Consider the following 14,812-nt stretch of genomic DNA (forward strand, 5'->3'; position numbering starts at 1 on the left):
ACCTAGGAGACCAGAGGACTCTGAACTGGGGTTATGGTCACGGAAACGTTCTCTAAACCACAAAGCTGAAAAGAAAAAAATAATGAAATTCTGTGTTGCAAGTATACGACACCAGGTCAAGCAGACTTTATTGTCCTTCTTCTCACCAGACACATGTACTGTAAGGAACTAAAAATGATTTTAGTTCCTTATGAGCGTGACATCACGTGTGCAGCCTAGAAAAGGCCCCAGCTATTTCACGCTCATCCTCCGTCCCATTATCATTTTGTTGAGAAGTTGAGGAAGTGGATTAAAGAAGCTTGGTTTTGTTTTTTTTTGTTAGGGTTTCCTCTCATTGTCCAGAAATATGCAGGAGAATGACAATGAGGCTCCTCAATAGACTGGCGTCCTGTCTGGAGTGAATTCTCCTCACCTTGCACCCAGCGTTCCCGGGATTAGCCGATCATATGATATTCTGCCGATGAATCAACACAAAGGGTTTTGTTTTGTCCGCGGTGCGTGGAATCTGCATAATGCGCTAGGTACAGGATCTCCACGAGCCAAATGGCATGAAAAGTCCTAGTTTTTTTCTTCCAAGCTCTGTTGAGTTGCTACAAAACCGTATTTGCAATACCTCACTGTAACACCTGAAAGCCCTTTACAAGCTCAGCGTTTCATAAACACCAGTCTGAAAGCAAACAGGAGCAAACTCTTCGATTATTTCAATAATGATCGCCATATCGATAGGATAAACACGTACTGAAAGATGACCTGCGATGCTAGTTCTCTAAATAATAAACCAGCACATGTCCTTCATGAAAGAGACTGGAGAAATGAAAGTACAGAACAGTACCAGGAAACCCTCCAGCCTCTTGGTCCCTGTTACACACAGCTGCAACTGACGGTCTTACTTCGACAGATTTAATACACTTCTTTAGCTTTCCTTTTTTTTTTTTTTTTTTTTTCGGCTTCCCCTCTCTGCCGCCATATTTTCCACAGCTTTTGTTCTAGTATCTAGGTCTGCTTTCATCATCGTGTGTAATTGACCCAGAGCACATTCGATGATTACCAGTTTACAAGACATTAGCGAGAATAAAGTGCTTCGTTGTTCCGGGCTTAAATAACGATCGCATGAAAGATGGCGATGATGCTCGGTCGTCTGGATCCGTGTGCAAATAGATACAGAATTCCATTCAAACCTCTACCAAAAAAAAAAACAAAAAAAAAAAACAACCCCAAAGCGAAACAGCCTTTAGCCTCTAGAGCCAGCTTTCTGTCTCCGCTTATTTAAAAAATACGCTATAATAAGGAAGGCCACACTGTATTGTTATAATTCCCCGCTCGATACCGGTATTTCCTATTGTGTGTACGTCCCTCATAGCTTGCACAAGGCTGTAAAGGTGTGGTGTGATTTAGATAAGGAGTTACAGCAAATGCAACTCGGGTTTACAACTATTATCGAATTAGCTTGGGTTAATAGTGTTGAGTTGAACTATCTGTATCCACACACACACACACACACACACACACACAAGCATTTATGTTCAAATTCTGCCCGTCAGACTTCCTTATCAACCTCCGAGCCATCTTGTTGGGTCTTCATTCCCTGTGTTAGAGATTACAGATAAGCCTTCACCTATCACTTATCCATGTATCACTCCAGCAGTACAATAAACGGTGCCTACTTGCCGTCTTGCATGCTCTCTTTCTCTCTGAGGCAATTCATGCCAAAGGCTTACAACTGAACAAAGAGCACACACACACACACACACACACAAAAGGGATATAATTTATCCTATTTTGGCTGAATAGGATTATTCTTCCAAATTCTGTTTTACAAAACCGTTCTAATTGGATGTGATCTCATTAAAGGCTTTCGCTCGATCCACTTGAACGCTGTCGGAGAAGCAGGGCGTAATACCAGATTTTTTTCTTCTCCCACAAAGACTAACGGAAGTAGCCTTCGCTCTCAAGCTGTCTCGTGAGCCTGACCTCTCACTCGGGGACTCGCATATAAAGATATGTTTATAAGAGTAGTCATTCCTGAAGCGACGTGAAGACTTATTTCAAATACACAGCTCAAAAGCATGAGACGCAACGATAGGCGAATACAGCGGGGGTCCGAAAAAGTCTCCGTAGAGGAGACTAGGGGCCGTGTCAGGCAGCACCACGTCGGTCGCGCCTTCGTCGGGTTCTTCCCGGTCGGTCCGCAACACTCCGAGTCTTTTTGAGTTCGTTAATACGTTTAGGAACGGTGTCGTGTGTGCGATGCGCTCGCCATGAGACCGGTTTTAATACGCTCTTCTTAAAGGCTGTGTGTAAAACATATGTATATAATATAATTTTAGAAGACATTTTGCTATAAATAAATAAATAAATAAATAAATAAATAACGTGTTAATTTCCCTCTATGTACGGAGATTTTTGGGGGCACCCCGGTGGCTTTGTTTTTATTTCTTTAGTGGATTTAAATTGCGTAATCCTTGCGTATACCCTCCTGGCGGATTGAAGATAAAATGACGAACATGACTCAGCAGTACACAATGGGCAGCTTGTATTTCTTAACACGTCCAGGCGTTCGTGGATTTGAACGTGATCAATCTTGGCCCCGTTCGGTCAAATTTCTCGAAACATTGCACAATTGAATTAGCCATTTTATCCTCCTTGCGTGAAAAGGAAAACAAAATCGCCCCTTTGAGTCCTGTGAAAGGACCTTACCAGTGTTCGTCTTTCATTCGCCACAAACTCTTACCATCAACCGCCGTGCACTTTTTAATCAAACGCGAGTTAACGCTTTAGGACAGCATTGAGATTTGGATGTGCAGCGAATTTTAAAAAATGCACGATAAATTTCAACAAAGCTTGAAGAAGAAGAGCTTTTTTCAGAACGGCCCCGAAAGCACCCGCCTAACGAGGCCTGCGTGGAGACGGAGAGAAAAAGATGTACACGACACCAGGAGGATTATATAAAAGAAGTCATTTTATATATATGTGTGTGCTACTTTGTGCGTTGCCATAACCATCATATTGTTGACGTCTAAGCAAACAACCGGTGCCTGACGATCCCAGAACGTGACATCATCACGGTCTCCAAATCAGCACACCAAACCACACTCTATCGAACAGACTCAGAGTGGTGGTTACACATTAACCTACACTGCCTCTCCCATAAACCCTTCCAGCGTTCCATTCCACCTGTCACTGCAGTTCGGTTCCACAGAGTGACACGTGATTGAGAAAGAATAACAAGCTGGCAGGACAAGTCGTATATTCGTAAATGGTCTGGACTTATATAGCGCTTTTTTTAACCTTAGCGGTTCCAAAGCGCTTTACACTGGTTCTCGTTCACCCATTCACACACACTCACACACCAATAGTAGTAGAGCTGCCATGCAAGGGAGCTAACTTGCCATCGGGATCAACTTGGGGTTCAGTGTCTCGCCCAAGGACGCTTCGGTATGTGGAGTCACGTGGGCCGGGAATCGAACCCCCAACCCTACGATTAGTGGACAACCCGCTCTACCACCTGACCCACAGCCGCCCAATGATATCAGTAGCAGGCATAAAACGTCCGCGAACTCCTCTCACGCTGAAAAACTTCTCAGAGTTATCAGATTTTTATCATACTGGGCTGCTGTTTTTGTTTCAGGGAGAGCCTGGACTTTTCAGAATCCCTTAGATACACAAGAAGGCATTAGTAATATTGATATGCATAGCATCTCATAACTTTCCAGGGGGGGGGGGGGGGGGGGGGGGTCATGTTGGACTGAAACAAATCAGTGATTTAAAAACGAATCAAATAAAACACAGAGCTACTGATATCGCACTGTTTTTGGAGACCGAACACGTATCCTAATTCAATTCTATGCGTTACTCGATGATTATATTAAAAGATCAGAACATCCCATCACACACTGACTTTGTCTTGTTTATCTTCAGATAACAGAACAGTAAGAACGTTAATTCAGTGCTAATGTCACACGGTGGATATACAGACAGAGATGGAAAACACAGACACTCATATCACCATTCTGTCATTACCGTACCTTTAAATACAGCCGGTTTATCTTGTGTTATCTTCATATCACAGGACACTCGAGCGACATTTAGATGCCCAGAGGGTGCATCTTTTATTAAAACGATCAACTTTTTTCAACACTTACTCCAACCTGAGCGTGGATCCTACTGTAAATACGCCGAGGAACTTATTAACCGGAACAATCCAGGTAACATCCGTAGCGTTACTTCGTTCTCTAATATTCACAGAACAAGGTGATTGTCCTGATGTCAAGTCATGATGTCAGCCTTTATTATCCACCACTTCGCTGAGGTAATTTTGTGTTTACTTTGTACCTTTGCCAACGTGGGAGCTGATGAATGCACCACCTGTCCCGAGCAGGAGATGGCAAACACTGTCTACATATCCTAATGAAATGATATATGGAGAAAAATTGGCTGTAGATATAGCAAGGTCGATTCCACATCACCTGAAAGAAGTAACCGGTCAGTAAAACACGCCTTCGTTTGCAGATCTTTGCTCTATCGGTCAACAATGAACTAATGGACAAACTGCAGCAGCAGGAGTGCCACACACGTCCACTTTCTTTCGGTGTACTAGAAAGTGTGAATCTACTCGGGGTTTACTTACTGAAGTTGCCGGGAGATTCCTGCGCCGGGTTAAAGGACGGTCTGGAAGTCACGTTCGAAAGCTTCGTCGGGTCCGATTTCCTTGGCACTTCCACTGTGCTACATTTCTCGTGTCCCGTTCAGTGAAAGCACCTCCTGTTGAGTGAAAGAGAGAGAAGGGAAGGAAGAGGAGAAGGGGAGGAGGAATGAACAGAGCAACTGTGGTGGTAAAAAGGGCAGATCGTACAAAGTGGGGGAGGGAACGGGACGTATAAGAGGCGGAGAGAGGCAGGCCGTGAGTGAAAGCGCGAAGCAGACAGAGGGCGAGGCAGACGGATATGAATAACCCTGAAACCCGAAGCAAAGGGAGAGAGATATAGATGACGGGACGGGAGTGCGAGTCAGCACTGGGTTACTGATATGCAAGTGCAGCTCCTGCCTTGAGTTTCCTCCACTACTGAATCACTCGCTTTATTCAGTCAGCCTTCATTCAGCGCCACTTCTATAATCTAAAATAATCAGAAATACTGAATCCTTAAACGGATCAGACGGTCATTCTGCGAGGCGAGTGTGATTTAGTTTCCTCTTCGACAATCTTAAGTAAATCAACCAAGATGCACACTGACTCAGTGTTAGTCTGTTTCCTACAGAAATCTCAGCAAACTACGTAAGACACGCATGCAAAACGCAGGGGACTGTGCTTTGCATTGGTAAGCAGAGGCTCAAAGATACAAAGACCAACCACAGAGCAAATAATTTATCTTCTTAAAGGAAGCACAAAAAATGAGCACCTTTCATCCGAGCACTTATATTTTGCAAGCATTGAAATGATCGCTATACTGCAGGTCCCGAGACCAGAGAGTTAGCTCTAGTCACGCAACCAGACGTCTAGGTTTTTCACTAGACAGTCTACTGTTTTTGTCACTAAACATGGCCGACTAAAAGAGGCCATTGGGCTTATACTCTTCACTGTTTAAAACAAAGCTTTCGGATAACTTTTTAAAAACAGGACGCTGAGAACGGTTTTGCACTGGTGCTCCGAAATGTCTGCTCTTCGTTCAGACGTTTATTTTCCCGATCTGATGGAAATCGGTGTACGTTTAATGCATGTATGTAGAAGTGCAGAGTAGATCAGTTGTGCTGATCAATCGGAACCGATTTTGTCACCGAAAACAAATTTTATTGTGCTATTTGAAGTGTTTTATTTATTTATTTATTTATTTATTTATTTCGGATGTCTCTGTTTTGATTTGTTAATCAGAGTGTGACTTTTTGGCTCAGTTTGGATGCAGAACGGCCAGCTACTTTTAGGTGAATGTTTGTGCAAAGAGATTAATTCATTCATTTTTCTTCTATTTTTCTGGTGCGGGTTGCAACAGCAAGAGGCTGAGGATAGAGAAGTCAGGGCTGACCTTCTCACCCTGTTGAGACACTCCTCCAGAGCCTCCTGGATGATCCCCAGATGTTCCTAAGTTAACGGTCAGATATCTCTCCAGTGGGTCCTGGGGGTTTCCCCGGGGTCTCTGTCCAGTGGGATGTGCCTGATACAGGTCTAGCAGGAGCCACCCAGTGGCCCAACAGTGACAGCTTAGATTCACTCACTAGCCACTTTTTTCCAGCAGTACGTTGGCATTCCAGGCCGCCGGCGGAACGGAAATCAACTTATCGGACATTTTCGATCAGTATACACAAAGGAATAATTTTATCGTTGCCACTCGGTTATAAAATTAGTCAGGATTTATCAAATTAGTCAGCTGTTGGGTTTCTGTGTGTAGAGTATCGTGACTCTGGGTCTAGCTGCTAGTGAGCAGGGCTATGGGAAAAGGGGAGGGGTGTGAGCCCCCTGCTGGTCAAACTATTCACACCTCTCCACAATAACATTGGTATAGAGATGATAAAATGGACAACACAACTAAAGCTTTTATTTATACTGAAACACTGTACACAACTGCCACAATAAACAATAACATTTAAATGTAGTAGGCTAGGTTTTAAAAAAATAATAAAATAATGAAAAACACATTTTTAAAAGACCTGCAAATTCTTAAAGCCCTGTGTCTACTATCATCTGAGCCATGAACCACTACTGTGGAGTGTGACATCTCAAATAAATTCAATGCTGAACACGGGCACCACAAAAACAGGCGCAAATTCCATTCTTTGGTCTCTGGTAAAACGAGTTCAATAGTTTCAACTTTTGCCTTGACACTGTCTAGTATTGAAAACAGGTACTTTAATAACTAATTCATCAGTCTCAATGTACCAACTGATGCCTCAGTCTCAGAAGTAAAGATTAAGCCTTTTGCACCGTTAGTATGTATCTTCTTATTAAAAAGGTACTGAATTGGACCTTACAGACCACCGTTACAACTTTAAATACAATATTTTTGGGGTGAATCGATTAAGTTACACTACATGCACCACTCCCAGATAAAACACAGGCTACTGTACATACCTAAGCGCTCCTGTTATGGTTTGGAAACGTGCCTAATTTTGTTTTAAAGGCCTCGTACAATAGATTTACGTGCAACCGAGGTCAAAAGACACTTTAATTTGCTCAGAATTTAAACTGCAGCATTACCCTTTTTATCCCCCAGTGTCACAAACGACTCGTTGAATGATCCGTTCTAAAGGATTCGTTTTAAACTCCTCCTTTCAGAGGGCATACTCTACTCTGATTGGTCAGACGTCCCAGTCTGTTGCGATTGGTCTACCGCTGTCAGCGAGCAGCCGATGAACGCCAGAGGCGGGGCTTTTTGTTACAAACCTAAGTAGGTGAGTACAGGAAGTGAGTCTGGAATCACTAACGAATCGTTTCAGCTGTTCAGAATCGGTTCCTTCTTTTACGAGTCGATAACTCGGTTTGTCGTGCGCTTTGATTTTTGAAACTTGGCAGACTTTTTACATTCACAAACAGCTACGTATATAACACACTACACTTTAAGGTCTAAAACATGCCCTTAAGGGTACCACACCAGCCACAGAAAATAAAAATGTCCTCTCAATCATTTCATTTCAGCTATTGATACAGTGCAACTTTATCAACTTGACAGGACATAGAACATAAATATAGCTTTATCAAAACACAACAACAGCAGCAGCAATACCCCAGCTCCCAATGACTCAAATTGACCTTTGGGGGGAAGGAAAAGAAAAAGGAAGAAGGTACTGGAGCCAACAAGGAAACAACAAACAGATATAAACAAACAATAAGTGGTGTTGTTTAGTTTAAAGTATGATTTTAAAATAGTGGAAACCTACTTTCAACCCTGCTTTGTGGTGTCACGCGACACGTCCTCTTCTGTCGGAAATTATTCGCCTGAGGGGACTTTTTCCACAGCACCTTCCACAGCTGTCAAAGGTTGTCTTCGTCCTCGTATACTACCCTACTAAGTAGTGACGGCGTGCTACTCAGGAGACATACTATTTAGTACGGTAGTATAGGTTAGCCTGGAGAGTTTAGAGCTATGTGCCATGTGATCCGACAGAGGGCGCCCTCTCACTGAGACATGATCCACTTCCTGATCTGTATTCCTGTTCATGAGCATTCCTACTCAGTTGTCTGTCTCTTTTTAATTGAATTCAAAGTTTCTCAAACAAAACAATCGATAACACTGTATACTATACTGGCCCATGGTGAACTTTTGTTTGTTTGACTGAATATCAGATTGTTTTCTTCTCAGTGGAAGCTTTGTAATACTGATTGAGAGCTTTACAAACGTGATCATTTCTTTTGACAACAAACATACAGATGGATGAGAAATATAAGGAAAAGCCGGCATAAAGGTGCCACTAGAACAGCTTCATTAGACATTGGCTCTGGAACTCTACAGTACTAGCCTGCTGAAAACAACAACATCAACAGAAACCCTCGTAGAATTTGTAATGGTTTTAATGGAAACTGTAATGCTCCCTGTGGTTAATTTGTTGCCTTCTATTTGTGACAGGTTATGTCTAGTGGATACCATTAAGGACCTACATCCTTAATTCGTCCTACTGCGTAATGGAAACCATTTGGTAATGGTTTAATATTTAACAGCTGATAGTTTGTGATGATGGATTGGTACCCTGTCCAGGGTGTACCAGGCCATGTGTCCCATGCCTCCTGGGATAGGCTTCAGATTCCCCGTGACCCTGAAGGATAAGCGGTATAAAAGATGGATGGATGGATGGTTTGTAATGGTATTTGTAGTGGAAAACATTAGAATTTCTGTGATGGTTTCTATTGGGGGTTTTTTCCAGCAGGGTAGAGAGAACACCATTCTTTTAATATATATATATATATATATATATATATATATATATATATATATATATATATATATATATATATATATATTCACTCAGTGTTTTGATGATGGTGTTAGAGTATGCTGTCAGACCAAAAAGTGTTCAGTTGGGTTGAGAGCTGGTGAATGGGAAGGCCGTAACATATCATTTGTATAATTTTCATACTCATCAAACCATTCAGTGAGCCTTCGTGCCTTGTGGATGGGAGTGTTGGCATTTTGAAATAGAGCAGTCCCACCACTATGGAAATGTATCATCCTAGTAGGTCAGTCAGAACCTAGTATTAGATAGAGTAGTATAGATTTTGTGACTCTTCCCTAAGGGTACAAGTTGACCCAACCCATGCCAACAAAATTCAACAACAGGGTAATAGAGCCACTAGTTGTTGTTATTGTTGTTGTTTTTTGTAGTATTACAGTAGTCATTACATTAATTCACTCCATACTCACCAAAAGTAACTGTTTTTTTCTTGTTAAATGGCATATGAGCTATATATATATATATATATATATATATATATATATATATATATATATATATATATATATATATATATGCATAGTTAGGTCACTAGTTCAGGAATAATTAACCCATGATTTTATGCTTTCATTTTATTTATTTTTTAAAGAAAGATGTTTAATTTATTATTATCAATGACATGAATGTGTGACCAGATTCCTCTGTCAGTGTCATTAAGTAGAATGAACACAGTCCACTTTGGAGAACAATTGGGGCTCTGTATACTGTTTCCTGTTGAGTAGGATGTCAGGCTGTTAAGTGTCTGTGCAGCTAAATGTAGCCTCACAGATGCTGAAAAAGACCCAGCTGCAGCACAATAATAATATGACCCTTCTAATGTTTAGCTCAACATAGTTCACATATGTTGACCTGTACATCTTGCATATTAGTAGTCGGGTTTTTCACAGCATGTCTTTTTTTTTTTTTTTTTTTTTTTACATGTTTGAGTATGCATTCAATACTAACATTTATTTCAGCATTGAATGCAATAACTCTACAGAAGCTGATAAAGAAATCCAGCCTGCTAATTTTCAGACTTCAGATTCAACCGTCCGATCTCTAGCACCTCTACCATGGTGATCTGACACCTTCCACTAATAGTAAGTCAGCAAGAAGCTGGGGCTTGTGTACTGATGTAGAGTATGCAATGTCTGCTGGCTTCAGAAAAAAACCCTCAGTGATCATTCCTCTTTGCTCCTTAACCAATCTGGGACAAGTGCCTAAAGTTTCTTGGTGTGCATATCGTGAGGAAGTTTAGCTAAAGATCCATGGCTCAGATTGTAAGATCCTGCAATGAACCCATCTTATGTGAAATCTTATGGATCTTATGTGAAATGTTGCAAACATCTCAGCTGGGACACATTTCATAAATGCTGCTTTCTGCAAAACGTCTAGCATAAGCAAATACATCAACACAGAAGATATATTATTACAGAACTACAGAACCAACGATACAAACACACACATACACTGATCAGCCATAACATTAAAACTAACTGCCTGATAGCCTAACTAGCTGGAAGGACAACTGAAGATGGTCCCCAGGTGCAGTGATTCATACACCCATTCATAGACTACGGACACTTTGGAAACACCAATCAGCCTACCATGCATGTCTTTGGAGAGGAGGAGACCCCCGCAGCACAGAGAGAACCTGCAAACTCCACACACGCAATGCCAGTGTGGGAATCAAACCCCCAACCCTGGGTTATGAAGTGAACGTGCTAACCACTAAGCCACCATGCACGCCTAATATTGTGCAGGTCCCACTTGTGCCACGAAAACAGCTCTGACCCGTCGAGGCATGGACTCCACAAGACCTCTGAAGGTGTGCTGTGGTATCTGGCACCAAGACATTAGCAGCAGATGTTGACATAATAATGTTGATAATTACATCAACAAGTTTAAATATTTCAGATCCTTTCAGCCCCATACACAGCAAGATGTGATGCACTGTGTTATGACACCTTTCTAATATAGCCAGCATTAATTTTTTCAGCAATTTGTGTATTTTGCGCCCCTGACCCTGTCACAGATTCACCGGTTGTCCTTCCTTAGACCAATTTTACTGCATACCGGGAACACCCCACAAGACCTGCCGTTTTGGAGATGCACTGACCCAGTCGTCTGGCCATCACAACTTGGCCTTTGTCAAAGTCGATCAGATCCTTATTCTTGCCCATTTTTCCTGCTACCAACACATAAACTTCGAGAACTGACTGTTCACTTGCTGCCTACTATATCCCATGCCTTGACAGGTGCCATTGTAATGAGATAATTAATGTTTTTCACTTCACCTGCCAGCTGTCAGTGGTTTTAATGTTATGTCTCTCTCTCACTCTCTTTGTCAGTTCATGAACAGATGTCCTGACATTTTCCTTTGGAATTTGCTGGTATAATTCAGAATTTACTGTTCCATCAATGATGGCGAGCAGTCCAGGAGCAGATGCAGCAAAACAGACCCAAACCATGATATTACCACCACCATGTTTCACAGATGGGATAACGTTCTTATTCTGGAATGCAGTGTTTTCCTTTCTCCAAACAGAATGCCTCCCATTTAAACCAAAAACCTCTCAAAACATTTTTCCAACAGCCTTCTGGCTCGTCCACGTGATCTTTAACAAAATGCAGAAAGGCAGTTCTTTCTGGAGGGCATTGACTTTCTCCTTGCAACCCTCCCATGTACACCATTGTTGTTCAGTGTTATCCTGATGGTGCACTCATGAACATTGACATTAGCCAATGTGAGAGAGACCTCTATTTGCTTAGAAGTTACCCAGGGTTCCTTTGTGACCTCGTGGACTATTACACGTGTTGTTCTTGGAGTGATCTTTGTTGGTCGACCACTCCTGGGGAGGGTAATAATGGTCTTGAATTTCCTCCATTTGTACTCACTGTGGATTGGTGGAGTCCAAACTCTTTATAGATGGTTTTGTGACCTTTTCCAGCCTGATGAACTCTTTTTCTGAGGTCCTTTCAAGGACCACTGTATGTATATACACATAGTATTTTTTTGGCCAGTTGGTGGCGACTTTCTACTATACTGCCTATTTATTATCACACACTCGCTATGTACTGATGTACTGGATTCACATTAAGGACAAACATTAGGGTCAGGTAGATCCATACAGGTGTACCTTGTAAGTACACAATTACTGTAGCCAACTGTCTATCAATTGAAACCGACATTGGACCACCACTGAACAGATAGTATTTGTTGTGGTGGGCCATTGACATTGACATGGAAGTGTTTGTGGCACTGGTTCAAGTGTTCTAGGTTCAGAGGTTTTTAAACACCTCTGTGTCACTGAACATGATGAAGGACCTGAAAATGATGACGGGCTAGAGGACAATTACAAAAAATCAGTGGGAAAAGATCAGCTATGTTGTCTAGCTGTACATCCACAATATGGACTAACAAGGTTATATATATTATGTTTAATAAAGTGACCAGTAAGAATTCACCTTATTAAAAACAACAACAACAACAACAAAAAAAAACTCAGAAGTGCAACGGAGGTATGTGGGTGGGTGGGGTGGGGTGTGTACTGTTTGCATAAGAGTGCACAATCTTTTATAATGGGACATGTGGCTTTCCTCAGAATTAACCAATCACATTCAAACCCACGTTCAAAAGTAGTTGTCATACAGCTGTCATCAATGAAGTAATTCTGATTAACCCCAAATAAAGATCGTTTCTTGACATCTTCTTGGTTTCATCAGACTGCTGAAATGATGGTTTCTAAAGCATGTACAGCATCTCATTGTTGAAAGTTATCGATCAGGAGAGGAGTATAAAAGAATTTCCAAAACATCACATGTACCATGGAACACTGTGAAGGCCATCATCAAGGAGTGGAGAAAATGGGGCATCTTTGTGACATGGCAAGAATAGGGCGTCCCTCCGGCACTGACAAAAGGACGAGATGAAAAATCAGGGAGGCTGCCGAGAGACAGACAGCAACATTGTGTGGCCCTCACCTTTTGCTCCAGTTGGGGGTCTTTGCTGGGTCAAATTGATCCAGGACATAACTGGAGGCTTAAAAGGTTAACTGAGGGTTGAAAGCACTGCAGGAATATCTGACAAGTACTGGTGCAATCTAATTTATGCAATCTCTTACTTATAATTCTCTCGTATTTTTCACATGTCTGGTCTACGTTGTAGAGTGGCTAGACAGAAGCCTTTTCTCATAAAAATAAAAAATAAAAACAAACATCCAAGCCTGCCTACACTGAAAAAAAAAAGAAAAAGCTTTACTTAATTCAATTGTGTACATCGGTTCCATGTGATTGAATTGAGTTACATTAACACAATTTATTCTTTTTTATTACACCGACATGATTTGATCATATATTTTCAAAGCCATGAATAAAATCAAACTGCATGCTCTCGACTGAACTGAGGATCAAACTCAGGCGCTGGTATTCTGCAACAGCCATGTTACTGCTGAGCTATTCTATCACACATGATTTAACTGTGTTCATTTAACATTGTAGTTATAGTCCCTGTCAGTGCCAACGTCCTTGTGAGATTTTATGATGTAATTAGTTTACATTAATATTAAACCAATTACATAATGTGATATTATGTGACCTGATCATGCTCACAATTCATAATTCAATATAGTAATTAGAAACATAGTTAAATCAGGTTTAGTATAAGCAGTGAAATCAGGTTTTATTAAGAAAACATAATCAATGTACATCACCCCAAACTATGTGGCAAAATGTGTTATGGTCTGATGAGACCTAGGTAGTACTTTTTGGGTATAATTCTAAAAGAATACCATACCCATGAAGCATGGTGGTGGAAGCATCATGCTATGGGGCTGCTTCTTTATAGCTGGGACTGGAGTTCTGGTTAAGATAGTGGGAATCATGGATAGCTCCAAATACAATCTATTTTGGCGAAAAACCTGTAGGCTTTCACCTTGTAGCACAATAACAACCGAAAGTCAACAAAAGATTGCCTTCAAGTTAGAAGATCAACGTTTTGGAAAGGCCCAGCCAGAGGGCAGGTCTAAATCCTATGGAAAATCTGTGGAATGCAAATTCCTTTCATTTTGATATGTCTGGAGCATTATCTGTAAGGAAGAGTGAGATAATAAATCACCAGATCAAGATGCGATAAGTTGGTAGACTTTTGCCCAAATAGACTAAGTGTTGTCTCGTATTACAAGCAAAGCATCCTTAAACATATCATAAGTATTAGTTAAGGAGGTACACAATTATTCAACCAGGTCGTTTGTTTTTTCTTTATCTTTTCCCTAAAATGTTTCTCTGTGTTTTTCACTTGACTTTTGTAGGCTGCTACATGACATTAAAGGTGTAAACAAACAACAACAACAACAACAACAACAACAACAACAAAAGATCTGACATGATTTTCTTGTTTTTATTCTTATTTTTACATCACTAAAACCTGCCATTTTAATAAGGATGTGTAGACTTGCTGTGTAGACTGTAGATTCCCACTGTAGGATACATCTACAGGTATACACTGTAGGATATACACTGTAGGATATATCTACAGGTATATACACTGTAGGATATACACTGTAGGATATATCTACAGGTATATACACTGTAGGATATGCACTGTAGGATATATCTACGGGTATATACACTGTAGGATATGCACTGTAGGATATATCTACGGGTATATACACTGTAGGATATACACTGTAGGATATATCTACAGGTATATACACTGTAGGATATGCACTGTAGGATATATCTACAGGTATATACACTGTAGGATATGCACTGTAGGATATATCTACAGGTATATACACTTTAGGATTTATCTACAGGTATATACACTGTAGGATATGCACTGTAGGATATATCTACAGGTATATACACTTTAGGATATATCTACAGGTATATACACTGT

At 41.0% G+C, this 14,812-nt stretch overlaps 1 long non-coding RNA gene across 2 annotated transcripts in view; it reads right to left on the reverse strand.

Annotated features, from left to right (window-relative positions):
- LOC108270851 (uncharacterized) overlaps window positions 1-8,129 on the reverse strand; it is a 9,638-nt gene extending 1,509 nt beyond the window's left edge. The window contains exons 1-2 of one of the 2 annotated variants that reach the window (XR_008397100.1): window positions 7,867-8,129; window positions 4,628-7,773 (exon numbers count right to left, since the gene is read on the reverse strand). This is a non-coding gene — a long non-coding RNA (uncharacterized LOC108270851). The remainder of the gene's footprint in view (window positions 1-4,627; window positions 7,774-7,866) is intronic. The other variant, XR_001813748.3, reaches the window with a different exon arrangement.
- Between the last annotated feature and the right edge of the window lie 6,683 nt (window positions 8,130-14,812).

This window comes from Ictalurus punctatus, chromosome 10, assembly GCF_001660625.3.
Source record: "Ictalurus punctatus breed USDA103 chromosome 10, Coco_2.0, whole genome shotgun sequence".
NCBI lineage: Eukaryota > Metazoa > Chordata > Actinopteri > Siluriformes > Ictaluridae > Ictalurus > Ictalurus punctatus.